Consider the following 19,975-nt stretch of genomic DNA (forward strand, 5'->3'; position numbering starts at 1 on the left):
CCTCTTCATGTTGCATCTATTTTCTCCGCTGCTAAAGAAACTCTTAAGCCCCTTAAAAGTCCTCGTCCGTACTCCTAACAATTTTGGACCTTAAGACCTCTTTTAAGGGTTAAGATGCTTTCTGAATTACTTTTTTTCTTTACTAGGATCTTTTCTTTAATTTTAAGAGGAAACACCCACATTTCTAAGAATTTTCTTAGAATTTTGTTACTAGGAGCAACTCTTAGCACTAAGATTCTTCATGAATACGGGCCCTGACCTACATGAGACCCTCTGGGAAATCTTTACTTGTATACTTGATCACCTATAGTCATTTTTTTCTCCAAATTTTAGTAAACCGCCACCATGAGTACGGACGCGGAGATGGCCCTTTATGGCAAGGCTGCCATTTACCTCCGTAAGCCTGAGAGAGAGAGAATCGAGGCTCAGAGCAAACCATTTGATGCCAAGACTGCCTGCTATGTGGCTTATCCTAAAGAGCTGTACGTCAAGGGAACAATCAAGAGCAAAGACGGTGCCAAAGTCACTGTTATTGTGCTTGACACTAAGGAGGTGAATTTTCAACATTTAGACTAGATACCAGTACAAAAATGTATTACATATTTAATTTATTTTCTGCTATATTTAATGGATCAAATTAATAGGAGGTAGTTGCTAAAGAGGAAGACGTCCATCCAATGAATCCTCCCAAGTATGACAAGATTGAGGACATGGCCATGATGACCCATCTCAATGAACCCTCTGTGCTGTATAACCTCAAAGAGCGTTATGCTGCATGGATGATCTACGTAAGTTCTAAAGCAAAGTGAAACAGTGTTTAAGTTAATTTTGTCTGTATTTTTGCAATCTGACCACTTCTCTGTTCATTTCAGACCTACTCTGGGCTGTTCTGCGCTACTGTGAACCCCTACAAGTGGCTCCCAGTGTATGATTCAGAAGTGGTGGCTGCCTACAGAGGCAAAAAGCGTATGGAGGCCCCACCCCACATCTTTTCTGTCTCTGACAACGCCTATCAGTTCATGCAGACTGGTAAGACCTTACGGAAGTTAGTTCTATAGCTTTAATTAAATGTTGCCGTACATAAAAGAAAGATTTACCAGAAATTAAGCGTTAGCGTTAGTTCTGGCAGGTCACGTGAGTCAAGCTTGCATCAGCTGACTCTCAGCTGATCACATCTACCTATAGGAATACGACACCTATTACGGTATCCCTACATAAGCGCTATTCAGTATTATTCAGCAGCTTGCTTGCTCAGGAGCAAATTACCCTCCTCCATCCCCAACTCATCCTTTCACCACAGTCAGGACTTGGCTTCTGACATTCCTTATGAATCAGACTCCCTAATCTTGAGTTATCTTGAGTTATGTGTTACACTAAATGTAATTAAGTACATTAATGATATCTGCTTGGTTCTGTTCTTTTAACCCTTTGGGGGTTATTATTATTGCTGCTCTCCCTGCTCATTCATGACAGGCTGCATGGATAGGCAGGGAGTTTTTGCCCAGAACAGAACCATAACGCCAAGCCAAACTGTATGCTAAGTGTCTATCATTGACGATAGTGGTCTTGACAGAAATTGTACACATTGTAATCAACAGATAGAGAAAACCAGTCTGTCCTGATTACGTAAGTATTTTCAATTCATTGACTATGGCAACAGATGTAAGTATAAGGTAGAGATATGGCAAATATCAATATATGGAAATACATTATATACAAAATAGAATATAAATATTCTGTATACTTCTGTCTTCTGAAAAGTGTATATATTTTATCCATGTTTGTCTTCTCATCTTTAATAAACCAGTGGAGAATCCGGTGCTGGAAAGACTGTGAACACTAAACGTGTCATCCAGTACTTTGCCACAGTTGCAGTTCATGGTGACAAGAAGAAAGAGGAGACTGCCAGCAAAATTAAGGTATGAGACTATGTAAAAATATATGTTTACTTGGGTAATAATAATAATAATAATAACAATAATATACCCTTCAACCAATGCAGGGCTCTCTTGAGGATCAGATCATTGCTGCCAACCCTCTGCTTGAGGCTTATGGCAATGCCAAGACTGTGAGAAATGACAACTCCTCTCGTTTTGTAAGTTAACCTCTTTTTATTTACAGTACATTTCATTAGTTGTGTTGGATTTTTCCACACAAATATTACTATAAAACTATTATCATTACTATTATTCATGTGTTGTCTTGTTTTGTTTAAAACAGGGTAAATTCATCAGAATTCACTTTGGCAACACAGGAAAACTGGCCAGTGCTGACATTGAGACATGTAGGTGAACATGATTTAATTTAATTTATGCATCCTACATTTGTCTTTGTCACTCTTCAGATGATTGTGACTCAAGTACATTCTCTCAACAGATTTGCTGGAGAAGTCTAGAGTCACATTCCAGCTTTCAGATGAGAGAGGCTACCACATCTTTTACCAGATGATGACCAACCATAAGCCTGAGCTGGTTGGTAGGTGCACATATTTGATTCTATGTTTTGATGCCAGATAATATTGTAAATACTCAGACAATACCAGATAATACTCTTTCATAAATGCTCTTATGTGCATTTTACAGAAATGACGCTCATCACCACCAACCCCTATGACTTCCCCACGTGCAGTATGGGTCAGATCACAGTGGCAAGCATTGATGATAAAGAGGAGCTGGTTGCTACTGATGTGAGTCAATGCTGTTTTTGTTTTATTAATGTATTTTACATAAATATGGCTGATCATAGAGTTCATTCTTCTCTCTAATTTCCAGACTGCTATTGACATTCTGGGCTTCACTTCTGAGGAGAAGATGTGCATCTACAAGTTCACTGGAGCAGTGCTCCATCATGGAAACATGAAGTTCAAGCAGAAGCAGCGTGAGGAGCAGGCTGAGCCTGATGGCACAGAGGGTGAGACTAAGTAGTACTAATAATATATGATAATATATTGATAATATATTGTGATCACATGCAATGTTTTGATTGAGAGAATCAAAAGCACCGATTCTTTCTATTTTCATGAAGGAAAAACAAAATGTTTTCAAGGCAAGAAATGTATGGATGTTTTGTACCCTTTTAAATTGCAGATGCTGACAAAATTGCCTACCTTCTGGGTTTGAACTCTGCTGATATGCTGAAGGCTTTGTGCTACCCCAGAGTCAAGGTCGGAAATGAGTTTGTGACCAAAGGTCAGACTGTGGCACAGGTATGTAGTAACATATTTCCAGCAATTCCTTGTGTTCAGCCTGAAAATCATGACTGAATCTGACTTATTATTGCAAAATCAAAAAGTCTTTAATAAAATATCCCCTCTATTCTACTTACAGGTTTACAACTCTGTTAGCGCCTTGTCCAAATCTATCTATGAGAGGATGTTCTTGTGGATGGTCGTTCGTATCAACCAGATGTTGGACACAAAACAACAAAGAAATTTCTACATCGGTGTGCTGGATATTGCTGGCTTTGAGATCTTTGATGTGATAATATTTTATGTTTATCTCTCTTTATGGCAAATAGAGTTACATTCAGCAGTCAGTAAATGGTCCTGTTCCTTTCTCCAGTACAACAGCATGGAGCAGCTGTGCATCAACTTCACTAACGAGAAACTGCAACAGTTTTTCAACCACACCATGTTTGTGCTGGAACAAGAGGAGTACAAGAAGGAGGGCATTGTTTGGGCGTTCATTGACTTCGGCATGGACTTGGCTGCTTGCATTGAGCTCATTGAGAAGGTTTTTACTGGTTTATGAACTTAATTTCCATTTTCCGTTTTCAAAAGTATACATTTTTAATGATAAATATTATTTTATAAACAGCCCATGGGTATCTTCTCCATCCTTGAAGAGGAGTGCATGTTCCCCAAGGCTTCAGACACTACCTTCAAGAACAAGCTGTATGATCAGCATCTTGGCAAGGCCAATGCTTTCCAGAAACCAAAGCCTGCCAAAGGCAAACCTGAGGCCCACTTCTCTCTGGTCCACTACGCTGGAACTGTGGACTACAACATTACTGGCTGGTTGGACAAGAACAAGGATCCACTGAATGAGTCTGTTCTGCAGCTTTACCAGAAGTCTTCTGTCAAACTGCTAGCTTCTATCTACCCAGCTGTTGTTGAGGGTAATGACAAAACCTGAAATGTTAATTAAATTGTGTTAATTTAATTAAGCAAACGTTGATTTAATGTTGCACTTTCTTCTGGTTATTACATCGTGTCTTCCTTTGTCTTTTCATTTACTTAGAGACTGGTGGTGGCAAGAAGGCAGGCAAGAAGAAGGGTGGTTCCATGCAGACTGTATCTTCTCAGTTTAGAGTATGTCTTTGTTTGAGACCAAATGTGAATAATGTTGCACTGTGTGACTGTGTCTCAGCTTGCTTGACTCTAAGTCAGAGAAAAATATATATATAAACAACTGAGAGAATGTGACTAAGAAAGCTGTAACAATTCATGATTAAACAGGAGAACTTGGGCAAGCTCATGACCAACTTGAGGAGCACTCACCCTCACTTTGTGCGTTGCCTGATTCCCAATGAGTCCAAGACTCCAGGTAAAGTTATAAAGGGCTTACAGATATTTTGACATTAACAAAAGTAATATATATAATAATGATGATGTCAATTTACCAAGCTGATAATCTAAACTGTTCTTTATAGGTCTCATGGAGAACTTCCTGGTTATCCACCAGCTGAGGTGTAACGGTGTGCTGGAGGGCATCAGAATCTGCAGAAAGGGCTTCCCCAGCAGAATCCTCTATGGTGACTTCAAGCAGAGGTAAATGGGACCACATGAAAAACACCATTTTCTGTATGAGGCTTTTAATTAGAGGATATGAAGCATTTTGATGGATCTTCAACAGATACAAGGTGCTGAATGCCGCTGTAATCCCAGAGGGACAGTTTATTGACAACAAGAAGGCTTCTGAGAAACTCCTGGGATCCATTGACGTTGATCACGACCAGTACAGATTTGGACACACAAAGGTTCATATTCTACTTTATAGCAATTAAAACATTCAATAATTATGATCTATTGTTTATGCTCATTCTGTTTAAATCAATATCTTTTGATTTGTTGTGAATTCAGGTGTTCTTCAAAGCTGGTCTTCTGGGTACTCTTGAGGAGATGCGTGATGAGAAACTGGCTTCTCTGGTAACAATGACTCAGGCTCTTTGCCGCGGTTACTTGATGAGGAGGGAGTTTGTGAAGATGATGGAGAGGAGGTGAGGAATGTCATGAATAAAGATAATATCAATAATACCTGTGTGAATGGTAAATAATGATAATTATGGCATTTAATAATGAATTATTCTTAGGGAGTCCATTTACACCATCCAATACAACGTTCGCTCATTCATGAATGTCAAACACTGGCCATGGATGAAGGTTTACTACAAGATTAAGCCTATGCTGAAGAGTGCTGAGACTGAGAAGGAGTTGTCAAACATGAAAGAGGATTATACAAAATGCAAAGAAAATCTTGCCAAGGCTGAAGCCAAAAAGAAGGAGCTTGAAGAGAAGATGGTGGCACTGCTGCAAGAGAAAAATGATCTGCAGCTGCAAGCAGCATCTGTGAGTTTGCCAAATTGAATTAACTGAATTTTAGCTCCATTAAAATTAACAGTATGGTTTCCAGTGATAGTGATATATTTTCTAAACAGGAATCTGAGAATCTATCAGATGCTGAGGAGAGGTGTGAGGGTCTGATCAAGAGCAAAATCCAGCTTGAAGCTAAACTCAAAGAGACAACTGAAAGACTGGAGGATGAGGAAGAGATCAATGCTGAACTGACAGCCAAGAAGAGGAAACTGGAGGATGAGTGCTCTGAGCTGAAGAAAGACATCGATGACCTGGAGCTCACCTTGGCTAAAGTGGAAAAGGAGAAACATGCCACTGAGAATAAGGTTGGAGATTATGTTGGTTTAAGATTAGATTAATCTCTGTTTTATATGATGATGCAGAATATGTATTGTAAAAAAAATAAAAATACAAATTTGGAACAAAAAAAATCACACAGGTCAAGAACTTGACGGAGGAAATGGCAGCTCAGGATGAGAGCGTTGCCAAGCTTACAAAGGAGAAGAAAGCCCTCCAAGAGGCACATCAGCAGACCTTGGATGATCTCCAGGCAGAGGAAGACAAAGTCAACACCCTGACCAAATCCAAGACAAAACTTGAGCAGCAAGTTGATGATGTGAGTTACTAACTAAACATGTCATTAATTAATTAAATTAACTGTCTTTTTTACCCTGAAAATATGTTCTATATCACTGTCCAATAGCTTGAGGGTTCCCTTGAACAAGAGAAGAAGCTCCGCATGGACCTGGAGAGAGCCAAGAGAAAGCTTGAAGGAGACCTGAAATTAGCCCAAGAGTCCATCATGGACCTGGAAAATGACAAACAGCAATCTGAGGAGAAAATTAAAAAGTAATTAAAACATAATCTTTTAATGAAAACTTTTTAAAATTTGTTATTGTTTAAAAAACTCATTATTGAACACCCACAGGAAAGACTTTGAAACAAGCCAGCTGCTCAGCAAGATTGAAGATGAACAAACTCTGGGTGCTCAACTCCAGAAGAAGATCAAGGAGCTTCAGGTATGAAATTGAGAGACTGAGAGATTGATCAAATCCAGATCCCTAAAAATTCTGATGAACTACTTGCCACTGTAGGCTCGCATTGAGGAACTGGAGGAAGAGATTGAGGCTGAGCGTGCTGCTCGCGCCAAGGTTGAGAAGCAGAGAGCTGATCTCTCCAGGGAACTTGAGGAGATCAGTGAGAGGCTTGAGGAGGCTGGAGGAGCCACTGCTTCTCAGATTGAGATGAATAAAAAGCGTGAAGCTGAATTCCAGAAGCTGCGTCGTGATCTTGAAGAGTCCACCCTCCAGCATGAAGCTACAGCTGCTGCCCTCCGTAAGAAGCAGGCAGACACTGTGGCCGAGCTGGGAGAGCAAATTGACAACCTCCAGCGTGTCAAGCAGAAGCTTGAGAAAGAGAAGAGTGAATACAAAATGGAGATTGATGATCTCTCCAGCAACATGGAGACTGTTGCCAAAGCAAAGGTTGGGAATTTTGTGCCTAAAGAATATAGAACATGTCTTAAAGTTTTTCAAACATCTAATGATCTTGTATTTGTAGGGCAATCTTGAGAAAATGTCCCGCACACTCGAGGACCAACTAAGTGAAATAAAGTCTAAGAATGACGAGAACCTTCGCCAGATAAATGACCTCAGTGCTCAAAGAGCAAGACTTCAAACTGAAAATGGTAACCATAAACAATCACGAAGAAATTAATAGTACTTCAATAGTAATTGAGGCTTATTAGAGAAAACATACATTGAAATTGTCTTTTATATAGTTTTTGATATTAACTGTTGGAGACATTAACACAATCTCACACAGTGAGTTTAAATTTACACAGGTGAGTTTGGCCGTCAGCTGGAGGAGAAGGAGGCTTTGGTTTCTCAGCTCACCAGAGGCAAACAAGCTTTCACTCAGCAAACTGAAGAGCTTAAGAGGCATGTTGAAGAGGAGGTTAAGGTAATATAGCATAGTCAAAACAAACAAACACACAATTTTGACTATGCTACTAAGCAATAAAGCTAATATATATTATGTGACTTTCTCTCCTAGGCTAAGAACGCACTGGCTCATGCTGTGCAATCAGCCCGTCATGACTGCGACCTGCTCCGTGAGCAGTTTGAGGAAGAGCAAGAGGCAAAGGCTGAGCTGCAGCGGGGAATGTCAAAGGCCAACAGTGAAGTTGCTCAGTGGAGAGCCAAATATGAAACTGATGCCATCCAGCGCACTGAGGAGCTTGAAGAGGCCAAGTATGAACATCACAAAAGCTGATTACTATTTGTTCATATGGAAAAACGCTTTCGTGTTAAAACTTTACAAATTCATTGTAGGAAGAAGCTGGCTCAGCGCCTGCAGGAGGCAGAGGAACAAATTGAGGCTGTAAATTCCAAATGTGCATCTCTGGAGAAGACCAAACAGAGACTCCAGGGTGAGGTGGAGGACCTCATGACTGATGTGGAGAGAGCCAATTCTTTGGCTGCCAACCTTGACAAGAAGCAGAGGAACTTTGACAAGGTAAAAAAAATAATCATTATATGATATTCTCTTCCTAAATCATTGCTAAAATGGGCTTTGAAGAAGATGTTCTAAATAAACTTGACCTTGAAATATCTTCACCAAAGGTCCTGGCAGAATGGAAGCAGAAATATGAGGAAGGTCAGGCAGAGCTGGAAGGTGCCCAGAAAGAGGCTCGTTCACTCAGCACTGAGCTGTTCAAGATGAAGAACTCTTATGAGGAGAGTATGGATCAGCTGGAGACCCTCAAGAGAGAAAACAAGAATCTGCAGCGTAAGAATGACATTACTAAGTTGATTATTTAAATCTGTTTTACAGTGTTAAATCTGTAGTGATTCACAGTATATTTGTTGATTAATATTTTCTTTCTAACTTGTAGAGGAGATTTCAGATCTGACAGAGCAGTTAGGTGAGACTGGTAAGAGCATCCATGAGCTGGAAAAGGCCAAGAAGACAGTGGAGACTGAGAAGTCTGAGATTCAGACTGCCCTGGAGGAAGCTGAAGTGAGTATCCTGAGATTGAGATGTAATTCTTGCTAGAAGCATTATATTGTGTTGTTAATGCATATTTTTAATCTGAAATGTAAATGTTTTTTATTTGTTATTTTTCAAAGGGCACCCTGGAGCATGAGGAGTCCAAGATTCTCCGTGTCCAGCTTGAGCTAAACCAGGTCAAGGGTGAGATTGACAGGAAGCTTGCAGAGAAGGATGAGGAAATGGAGCAGATCAAGAGGAACAGCCAGAGAGTCATTGAATCCATGCAGAGCACTCTGGACTCTGAGGTCAGGAGCAGGAATGATGCCCTGAGAATCAAGAAGAAGATGGAGGGAGACCTTAATGAGATGGAGATTCAGCTGAGCCATGCCAATCGCCAAGCTTCTGAGGCCCAGAAACAGCTCAGGAACGTTCAGGGACAACTCAAGGTATGTGGCTTCTCTTTTTCTTTGGGGTGCATAAATTTGTTTGTATAATCTAACCTATGCTAAGTAAAGGCAAACAGAAAGCACATCAAAAGCTTACTGTAATGCTATTGTTATGTCCAGGATGCCCAACTGCACCTTGATGATGCTCTGATAGGACAGGAAGACATGAAGGAGCAGGTGGCAATGGTGGAACGCAGAAACACTCTGATGCAAGCTGAGATTGAAGAGCTGAGAGCTGCTCTGGAGCAGACGGAGAGAGGCCGCAAAGTGGCTGAACAAGAGCTGGTGGACATCAGTGAGCGTGTCGGGCTGCTTCATTCTCAGGTTAGGGCATGTTGTTTTTACAGTGAAGTTAAGGAAATTGAGAGCATTGTTTAAAATGTTTATACTGATGCTTTCCATATTGCAGAACACAAGTCTCCTGAACACCAAGAAGAAGCTCGAGTCTGACCTTGTTCAGATCCAGAGTGAAGTTGACGACACTGTACAGGAAGCCAGAAACGCAGAGGACAAGGCCAAGAAAGCCATCACTGATGTGAGAAACCGTAGCTGCCAAATGTTTCACAAAACATTTGTGTACTTAAAAATGCCAATCTAATATATAACTTTATTAATGCAAAAGGCTGCAATGATGGCAGAAGAGCTCAAGAAGGAGCAGGACACCAGTTCTCACCTTGAGAGGATGAAGAAGAATCTGGAGGTCACAGTAAAGGACCTGCAGCACCGTCTGGATGAGGCTGAGAATCTGGCCATGAAGGGAGGAAAGAAACAACTCCAGAAGTTGGAGAGCAGAGTAAATATTTATTTTCATATAAATATAATATTAGGATAAAATATTTTGAAGATGTTGCTTACACGTATTCCTAAAATTAAAGCACCATCTTGGAACCTTAGTTCACTTATTTATTATGTGCTATCAAAGGTTCGTGAGCTTGAGGTTGAAGTTGAAGCAGAACAGAGACGTGGAGTTGATGCTGTTAAGGGTGTCCGCAAATATGAAAGGAGAGTGAAAGAGCTGTCTTATCAGGTATGATCATTCCCTACCATATCCATAGGTTTATCCAAACAAATCTATTAAGTTTTTGTATTGTTTGTAGACTGAGGAGGATAAGAAGAACATCAACAGACTTCAGGATCTGGTTGATAAGCTGCAGTTGAAGGTCAAAGCCTACAAGAGGCAGGCTGAGGAGGCGGTATGTTAAATAAATCTGAACATTTTGACACATTGATTATTAATTAATTAGTAATTTATGTAGTGGAACAGTATAACTAATGTTCCACAGCTTAGTTAACAAACACACTAAAAGTTTTACTCTTTAGGAGGAGCAAGGCAACACTCATTTGTCCAAGTTGAGGAAGGTGCAGCATGAGCTGGAGGAGGCTGAGGAGCGTGCTGACATTGCTGAGTCTCAAGTCAACAAGCTCAGAGTCAAGAGCCGTGATGCTGGAAAGGTCAGTTGTGAATCTTTACTCAGTAAAGTAAATGCTTGCCTGCATTTAATGAGAAGAAACATACAGTATTCTGCTTACACTTGAAAAATGTACTGAGTATTTACATGACTTCTGTATGTCATTTTTTTTTGTCTCAGGCCAAAGAAGAATGAAACCCCCAAACCTGATGGGAGCCTCTACTGAAGTCATATAATATGATTGTTCAGTAGATTTACATGTAATATTCATTCTAAAATAAATCTGTGTTAACTAAACATTTGTTTTGGAGTGATCTTCAGAGCAATTTTATTCTCAAATAAAATAATGAATTGATTATAAAAAATGACACTTAAATACTGAAATATTCTAACATAATACACATAATAGCTGTCAATAATGTAAAAAAGTTTGTTCATTAAGGTTTCCTCCACTCAAGCAAGCAAAAAAAGCAAAAAACGTTTATTAAAAGTAAATTAAACTTACTTAACTTTATCATCCTTAAAGGGAATTCTTTATGTACACAACAGTATACATATATAAACGGCAACACAACACACACTAAATAACACACATTTATAAGAAGTCATTTAAAAACATTATTCAGCAGGCATAAAATAATTCTTAAATCTATTTGATTTGCACAAAGGGAGTTTATCTCTCCTGAGGGAAGCAGTTGAAATTCAGTACACAATGGGTGGGTGACATCGGAAAGGACTAAATGGCCCTTCCTGGTCAATATGTTCATAAATTTGGTCCCCAGTACCTTGCTGCACATTTTAACTATACTGTTCAACTTACTCCATTTCTTTACATTGAGATTGCCATACCAACAAATATTGGAAAAACTAAGACTTATTTAATAAAACAGGTGTAAAAATGTTCATAAAAGAAACATCTATGCGAAAGATTGTTAGTTTCCTCAAAATACCCTCTATAACGTCAGTGTTTGCCTCAAATTTTAGTTTATCATCAAATACAGTACAGGCCCTAAATATTTATACTCCACCAGAAGAAGACCACAATGCATTGGACAACAAACCATTAACACATATTTTTTGAGATCTGTTAGTTAAAAAATCCACTAACCAACACACAATGTTTAAGTCATACAATGTCAATTTTAAGTGAATATTGTTGGTAGGAGTCCTTGCCAAATATTGGGCTGAACCCAGTTAAAAGCAGAGGAAAAATCAATGAAACACAAACGTACATGATTATTTGTGTTGTGGTTGCTAACCAGTTCTTCATTGTAATTATCTGTTGTAGTAATACTGTCGTGAAGTCATGCTGATGCACATGCATGACAGCTCTACCGTATTCCGTGCTGTTACCGCTGGAGTTCCTCGAGTAAACTAGCATTCAACTGAAGCTCCGTTTGTATGTGTGTTTGCTGAACATAACATTTGGCGACAAGGATGGCTTTATCTCTGCCTCCCCCTGAGCCATTTCAGCCCCACACTGGTGAATCTGTCGTGCCATGGGAGCGCTGGTATGTGTCGTTTCAGACGTACCTTGTAGCCACGGGCATGGATGATGTCCCGGACGGGAGAAAGCACGCACTTCTCCTCCATTGTCTCAGTGCTGAGGGATTATGGATCTTCCAGACGCTATGCGCTGCAAATACTTGAAGAAATTGAAGAAGCTGCACAGTGCGCAGCTAAAATTGCAGAGATTAATGCAGCTAAAACTGATGTCACCTCTAAAATGTACCTGTAAATACAGTCATAGATGATGAATTCCAGCCTGCAGGTGCAATCATCCAGCAAACACAGCCTCAGTCAAGGCAACAAAAATGGAAATGTGCGTCATGCCAACAGGTCCCCAGACTGCCCAGCTATCGGCCCAAAAGTGTAGACATTGTGGCAAGCTTAACCACTTTGCAAGGTAGTGCAGATCAAAGTCCAGTTTGCAGCCTTCACCAGCATTAATTCATACAGTTGGTCTTCCCTCAGTCACTTTCTCTACATGTGGTGTGCAGCTGAAAGACTGTTGCATTCTCCTGCTTCTTGACACAGGAGCTAAAGAGTCATTGCTTAATATGGCCACTTACAATATTTTTTTCTGTGATGTTGAGTTACAACCATCACCTCTGAAGCTCTGTGGTTATGGCTAAGCCAGCATTGCAGTGACTGGAGTAGTTAAACTGCCAGTACAATATGGGCAAAAATGTCTACCAGAGTTTCCATTCTACGTAACTCAGCATGGCGCTAATATCCTGGGTCTTGACCTGTTCCTTAGCCTTGATTTTTCTCTGCATGACAACAGTGGTGCAACCATTCTTCAGGTGTACTCTCCGTGGCAGACAGTTTCCAGCTCTATTCAGTGGTTTAGGATGCCTCTCTGTTTTTTTCCCACAAACCCCTGCTTAACCCAGATGTACCTCCTGTAATCCAGCCACTCCAACGAGTGCCTCTCGACATGCGTTCAAGGTCACCACTGAACTACAGGGCATGCTAGCTGCAGACCTCATTGAGCCCATTGATGCTTCCCCTTGGGTCTCAAACCTTGTGATTGTGCATAAACGGTCTGGTGGCATACGTCTCTGTGTTGACCTTCGGGGGCCTAACAAGGCTGTGGTGCCAGACAAATACCCATTGCCGACTATTGAGGAACTCACAACACTCTTCTATGGTTCCTCAGTGTTCACAAAGCTGGATCTTAAGCAAGGTTACATGCAGATACCCCTGTACGAGGACAGCAGAAACCTGACTTCATTTGTGACTCACATGGGGTTGTTTAATTTTAAGAGGATTCCTTTTGGCCTAAGTTCAGCACCTAGTTGCTTTCAGAAAATCATGGCTGCTGTCCTAGCAGGACTCCCAGGTACAGCTGTTTACTTAGATGATCTTCTAATACATGGTATTGGGGAGACTTTGACTGTCAGGATCTGATTTGCAATTGGATGAGTGAACCCCCCTGGGTGCCGGTTAGAGCACAATATTATATAAGGATGAGGAGACAGTCGTTGAGTTTAGATGATGTATTGGTAGGATATTATCGAGTTACAGGCAGTAGAGGCATTAGTCTGGAATACAAGAAATACAATAGACAATCATGAATAAGAATAATTAAGCATATACATAATCATAAACATCCATGGGTATATAGAGGCAGCCAAGTATACTAAATCCTCATCTGTAACTTTCCTCAGTGAAAAATACAATTCAAGAAGGGAGAATAATGGGTAATAGTACAAACAATAAGCCATAAGCGATCATCTAACATGATAAACATCCCTCCATGTATGGCTATAATCACGATACATCAACTGTGATCGCTAGTTTGGTATAAACCGCTCAAAATAATAAATATCACGTCACTAAAGTATCATTGAAAGCAAACCAGTGAGAAACACATCAATAAAGAAGAAATAATCATCTCGAGCGGCATCATTAAGCCAGATGAACAGAAACAATGACTGCGGGCATGTCTATACATGTGCGGGTGACGCAGTTATAAATAACTCAATACCGATCTCAATGAACACAGAAATAACGCAAACAGGCTTACTTGTAGGTCAATGACTAACACCTCAATGTAACAGCTGCAGGATATCGCAAATCAACAAGTAGAAATGTCCTTTCAGCGATCGACTCGACATAGGTAAACTTGAGCAGGCAGGAGCGGCTGAACTAACGTTACTGCTCAGACGACGTCAGAATAAAAGCCCTCTCTTAAAGGAGCCTTTACAACACATGGAAAGGAATGGCAACTCATGACGAATGCCTCAGATGGGAGTTCACAGCTCTGTCAAGACACAATCTGACATTAAACACAGAAAAATGCGTGTTTGCTGTCCCAGCAATAGACTTTGTGGGTCTTCGGATGTCCAGCTCAGGTATCACACCATTGCAGTCCAACGTACCTTGTGCAGTTAGTGTATGAGCCCTTACAGGCCGCAGTGTCTCTTGAAGAACTCAAGGGAGAGTCTGCAGCAGACCCACTCTTCGTTACCCTCAGCATGTACATTCAGAACGGCTGGCCTGCTCGGGTGAGCGCTGGCCTGACACTTTTCTCCTGAGTCAGGGCAGAATTGACATGTTGGGGTGAGTCATGCATTGCGTGGGGGGGCACTGAGCAATCATTCCTCTGTCCTTTAGGGGGCAGGTGCTGTCAATAGCACATGAGGGTCACGTGGGGATAGTTAAACTGAAGCAGAGGTGCCGAGATTTGGTTTGGAGGCCAGGGATTGACAGAGAGCTAGAAGTTCTTTTACGTGACAGTGCACCTTAGTGGTAAAACGTCTCAGGTTATGTATGTAACCATGGTTCCCTGAAGGGAACGAGACGCTGCATCGAAACGCATATGGGAACGCCTTCAGCGTGACCAGGCTCTGAATATGATGTGTAATCAGTCAAACAAGGGCGAGGCGTCACGGGCGGGGTGACGTCACGACCAGGAAGTATAAAAGCACGTGCGGCGGAGCCGGCGTCACCTTCAAGTCACGAAGCAAGCGCTGGCAGGGATGCCGGAAGTGTGGCTACGCGACGCAGCATCTCGTTCCCTTCAGGGAACCATGGTTACATACGTAACCTGAGACGTTCCCTTCCAGGAACTTCGAGCTGCGTCGAAACGCATATGGGAACGAGATACCAACGCCGCCAGACTGACAAGTCCCTGCCTGGTGTCAGGACAAAAGGACAGAGGAGCCGGGAGTGGCTCGGATGTCGAGGTCATAGAACCTAACGAAAGTCAGGTGCGTGGACCACCCAGCTGCGTTGCAGATGTCCTGCATGGAACACCTGCCCAGAAGGCCATGGAGGCCGCCACACCTCGGGTTGAGTGCGCTCTGACTCCCACCGGCGGGGGGAGCTCAGAGGCCTCATACGCCAAAGCCATGGCACCCACAATCCACCTACTAAGAGAGGGCTTCGTAGCAGGAAGACCCCTCCTAGGCGGACCATAGCACACGGGCAGCTGGTCCGACTTTCTCCACAGGGAGGACCTGTGGATGTATGCGTCTAGTGCTCGCACTGGACACATACGGTTGTGCTTCTCCTGGTCTGGCTCCCCGAAGGGAGGAGGACAGAAGGCCTGCAGTACGACCGGCTGTGGAACGACCGATGGGACCTTCGGAACATACCCCATGCGGGGGTAGAGAAATACTTTCGCCGAACCGGGCGCAAAGTGAATAGAGGCCGTAGTCAGGGCCTGAAGGTCACCCACCTTGATAGTGAGGAGTCTCTCAGTTATCTCCTGAATGGGCTCGAAAGGTGCAATGCACAGAGCCTCCAGCACCACAGCCAGGTCCCACGTAGGGACGCGAGATCGTACCGGAGGCCTCAGCCTCAGCGCACCGCGGAGGAAACGTGTAACTAGGGGGTGTCTACCCACTGACTGGCCACCAATAAGGGCGTGGTATGACGAAATAGCTGCCACGTAGACCTTAACAGTGGAATGGGTTACCCCTGCGGAGAAACGGGCCTGCAGGAACTCCAGTACTGCACCAACGGGGCAGTTGACTGGGTCGAGCATGGCGGTCCCTGCACCAAGAAGTGAAGAGCCTCCACTTCAAGGCGTACAGTTTCCTCGTTGAGGGAGCTCTGGATTGGAGGATGGTCTCGACAACCTCGGTTGACAGACCGGAAGCTATGAGTTGTGCCCCCTCAGGGGCCACACCCACAGCTTCCATAACTCCGGGTGAGGGTGCACCTCGGTGCCCCCGGCATGTGAGAGTAGGTCCCTCCTGACGGGCACTTCCCACGGAGTGCCGTCGAGGAGAGATATCAGGTCCGAGAACCATACTCGGCCCGGCCAGAACAGCGCTACCAACGGTAGACTGACCTCGTCCCTTCGCACTCTCGCCAGAACTCCCGGGAGCAGAGCGATCGGGGGGAAGGCGTACAGACGGAGCCTCGGCCACGTCTGTACCATAGCGTCCAGTCCCGGAGGAGCTGGAGGAACCAGAGGGGACATTGCGCTGACTCTCGAGTGGCGAAGAGGTCCACCTGTGCCTGGCCAAAACCTTCCACATCTGCTTCACCCCTCGGGGTGAAGCATCCATACCCCGGGCCTTGGCCCCTGTCTCGACAAGACGCCTGCTCCCACATAAAGATGCCCAGGAATGTGCACAGCTCTCAGTGATAGGAGCTTGCCCTGAAACCACACAAGGATCTGGTGTGCCAGCTTATACAAGGGGCGCGACCGCAGACCTCCTTGGTGGTTGATGTAAGAGACCACTGCCGTGCTGTCGGTGCGCACCAGCACGTGGTGATCTCCTAGGTCTGGGAGGAAGTGCTTGAGAGCACGGAACACAGCTAGGATCTCTAGCTGGTTGATATGCCACGTCAGGTGGCGACCACTCCACAGACCGCGGGCAGGGTGACCGCACCCCAACCGGTGAGGGAAGCGTCCGCCGCTAGCGAGACGCGGCGACAAGGAGCTCCCAGCACGGGGCCCCAGGACAAGAACCAAGGATTCCTCCACATGTCTAAGGCACGGACAGCGGCGTGACACTTTGACAGGGAGACCCCCCTCAGGGAGACCCCCTTGGTCTTGAGCCACCACTGTAGGGGCCTCATGTACAGCAGGCCAGAAGGAATCACGCTGGACGCAGCTGCCATGAGCCCAAGCAGTCTCTGAAACTGCTTGACAGTGAATGGCTGGCCTTCTCACACTCTCTCGACTGCCGTGAGGATCGACTCGATCCGAGCAGGGGTCAAACGAGCCTGCATCGTGGTCGAATCCCACACTACACCTGGATAAGTGGTTCTCTGAGCTGGAGAAAGCACACTTTCCTTGGCGTTTAGTCTTAACCCCCCAAATCTTTCATGTGGGCGAGAACGACACCTCGATGCCGAATTGAGCGAGGATCGACCAATCGTTGATATAATTGAGTATTCGGATGCCCTGCAGTCGCAACGGGACCAGTGCCGCATCCACACACTTGGTGAAAGTGCGGGGTGAGAGTGCTAGGCCGAGGGGAAGAACCCGATACTGATGCGCTTTGCCCCCGAAAGCGAACCTCAGGAACTCCCTGTGAAAGGGAAGGATGGGTACATGGAAAAAGACATCTTTGAGGTCTGTCGTGACAAATCAGTCCTCGGACCTGATTTGAGACACGATCTGCCTGACAGTGAGCATCTTGAACTTCATTTTTCTGGCTGAGCGGTTCAGAAGACACAAATCCAGTATGGGCCTCAACCCCCCATCCTTCTTTGGAACAATGAAGTACAGGCTGTAGCAGCCGGCGTGGACTTCGTGAGGAGGAACCAACTCGATGGCTTCCTTCCTCAGCAAAGTATCGACTTCCTGTTCCAAGACCAGAGCCTGCTCGGGGAGGACCGTAGTCACACAGACCCCGTTGAACAGCGGAGGTGGCCCATCGAACTGGATGGAATAGCCAGCCTCTACCGTCCGCAGGACCCAAAGAGACACATTCAGCAGTCGCTGCCAGGCTGCCAAACGATCTACTAAGGGAATCAGTCTCTCGAGACTGACCTCTGGTGTTAGAGAAGTGGCCAGACCGCTGCCTCGCTGCGGCGCACCGGCAGGAGACGCGTAATCTGGCGGCCGAGGCGAGTTTCTCAGGCCCGCTGAAATCACAGGCGGAAGTGCCTGAGAGTAATACTCTCTGGGACCTGCTGTGCCCAAATCCCCGGAGGGCACCGAGGGGAGACGGTCACCGTGTGCCGCAGTGTAAGCCGCTCCACCCAAGTAGGGGTCGTCCTCCGTAGTCCTGGGGCTCACCCGTCAGGACCTCTGAACGAACCAGACCCTGCAATGCAGGACCCAAAGAGACACATTCGGCAGCTCGCTGCCCAATGATCTTCTAAGGGAATCAGTCTCTCGAGACTGACCTCTGGGTTCAGAGAAGCGGCCAGACCGCTGTCTCGATGCGGCGCACCGGAATGAGACGCGTAATCTGAAATCACAGGCTGAAGAACCAGCCGCACCACCCCAGTAGGGGTCGCCCTCCACGGTCCTGGGGCTCGCTCGTCAGGACCTTTTGCGCGAGGAGCTGGTATGCGGGGGAGGCTGCGCCCGCCCAGCAGCCACCTGAGTTTAGAGAGCGCGCATACCCTCTGCCCACCAAAGATGTTGTAAGCAGAGCAGGAGCCTTCAAAGGCGATGCCGTAGAGGGAGACAGATAGCTCGCAAGCGTCTGTTCAACCCGCGGCATCGCCGCATACCCGCGCTCATTCAGTTCCCGCGGGAACGAATGGCCGGGACGAAAGATTTCACCCGCGATCTCGACACCTCGGTGAGGAGATCGGGGAAAACAGAAGGCTCCTGTGTAGAAGTAGCTCCTCACACTGGGGCGAGAGAGGCGGCGAAACCTCGTCAACGCTCATCACATCAACCTCCTCGGAGGAAGAGAGACGAAGCGTTGAGCCCTCGTCTCGGGGGGAAGAGACTGCTTCCGAACCGAGAGACAGGGCGCCAGATCAGGCACGGGAGGAGATAGGGACATGCCCGTCTGACTCTCGCCAGCCAGATCAGCCTTTTCTTTTTTTTTTTTCCTTCTGCAAGCCCCGCGAGCGCAGCCGCCGCTCTGCCTTTTTTTCTCTCTTTTTTACGGCAGAAGCGGGACCGGCTTATTTTTCTCTTTGTGCTTGTGCAAACACTGCAGCTTACAAAGCTCATAGTTATATCATATTGGGGCGACAGAGGCGGCGAAACCTCGCGAACGCTCGTCACATCAACCTCCTCATGGGAAGAGAGACAAAGCATTGAGCCCTCGTCTCGGGGGAAGAGACCGCTTCCACACCGATAGACGGGGCACCAGATCTGGCGGATACGGGAGGAGGTAAGGACATGCCCGTCTCACACTCGCCAGCCAGATCAGCCTGCGAGCCCCACGAGTGCAGCCGCCGCTCTGCCTCGGCAGCAGCGGGACCGGCACCGCTTGGGGAGCTCGCGAAGGCTCCCTTCTCGAAGAGAGCCCTCCGGGTGCGGAGACCGATTCTGCGTGCTCCGCACCCAGGCAGACCACGCACAAATCGTGTGTGTCCTCGCTCGTGATATAGCGAGGGCAAGGATGCACACACAACTTAAAACGTGGTCTGAAAGCTTCACCCCTGAGCTTGCCCTTGGCTTTGGCATGATACTGAATGCTTTCCACTTAAAACTAGGACAAACAACAGTAAATAAGACTGACACACACAGAGCGCTTGCTGAATGACAAAAAGCTGACGCCGGCTCCGCCGCACGTGCTTTTATACTTCCTGGTCGTGACGTCACCCCACCCGTGACGCCTCGCCCTTGTTTGACTGATTACACATCATATTCAGAGCCTGGTCACGCTGAAGGCGTTCCCATATGCGTTTTGACGCAGCTCGAAGTTCCTGGAATCCCTTCGGGCCATTACCACTGACAATGGGCCACGGTTCGTTTCCAGTGAGTTTTCATCGTACCTGGCTGCCAGAGGCATAGCCCATATTCGCACCGCCTTCTACCATCCTCAAACTAATGGCGGCATGGAAAGATTTAATCAAAGTCTGAAAAATGGCATCCGTGCACACCTTGCCCAAGGTTTCCCATTTAAGGCTGCTCTCTCCCAGACCCTCTTGCATTAACGCGCTACCCAACA

The 19,975-nt window shown here is 45.2% G+C and overlaps 1 pseudogene across 1 annotated transcript; it reads left to right on the forward strand.

Annotated features, from left to right (window-relative positions):
* Positions 1-345: 345 nt before the first annotated feature.
* Positions 346-8,896, forward strand: LOC306871629 (myosin-4-like; annotated as a pseudogene). The gene is made up of 32 exons: positions 346-552; positions 645-788; positions 873-1,029; positions 1,599-1,626; positions 1,808-1,919; positions 2,003-2,095; positions 2,221-2,284; positions 2,377-2,475; positions 2,583-2,686; positions 2,772-2,910; positions 3,087-3,205; positions 3,327-3,476; positions 3,561-3,731; positions 3,816-4,116; positions 4,239-4,309; positions 4,457-4,544; positions 4,651-4,768; positions 4,854-4,977; positions 5,081-5,217; positions 5,311-5,566; positions 5,656-5,898; positions 6,012-6,188; positions 6,276-6,421; positions 6,501-6,591; positions 6,667-7,056; positions 7,133-7,259; positions 7,416-7,534; positions 7,628-7,824; positions 7,906-8,089; positions 8,197-8,362; positions 8,469-8,593; positions 8,704-8,896. The product of its transcript is annotated as a myosin-4-like (transcript).
* Positions 8,897-19,975: the final 11,079 nt, after the last annotated feature.

This window comes from Barbus barbus (genome assembly GCF_936440315.1).
Source record: "Barbus barbus genome assembly, chromosome: 6".
In the NCBI taxonomy this organism is placed as follows: domain Eukaryota; kingdom Metazoa; phylum Chordata; class Actinopteri; order Cypriniformes; family Cyprinidae; genus Barbus; species Barbus barbus.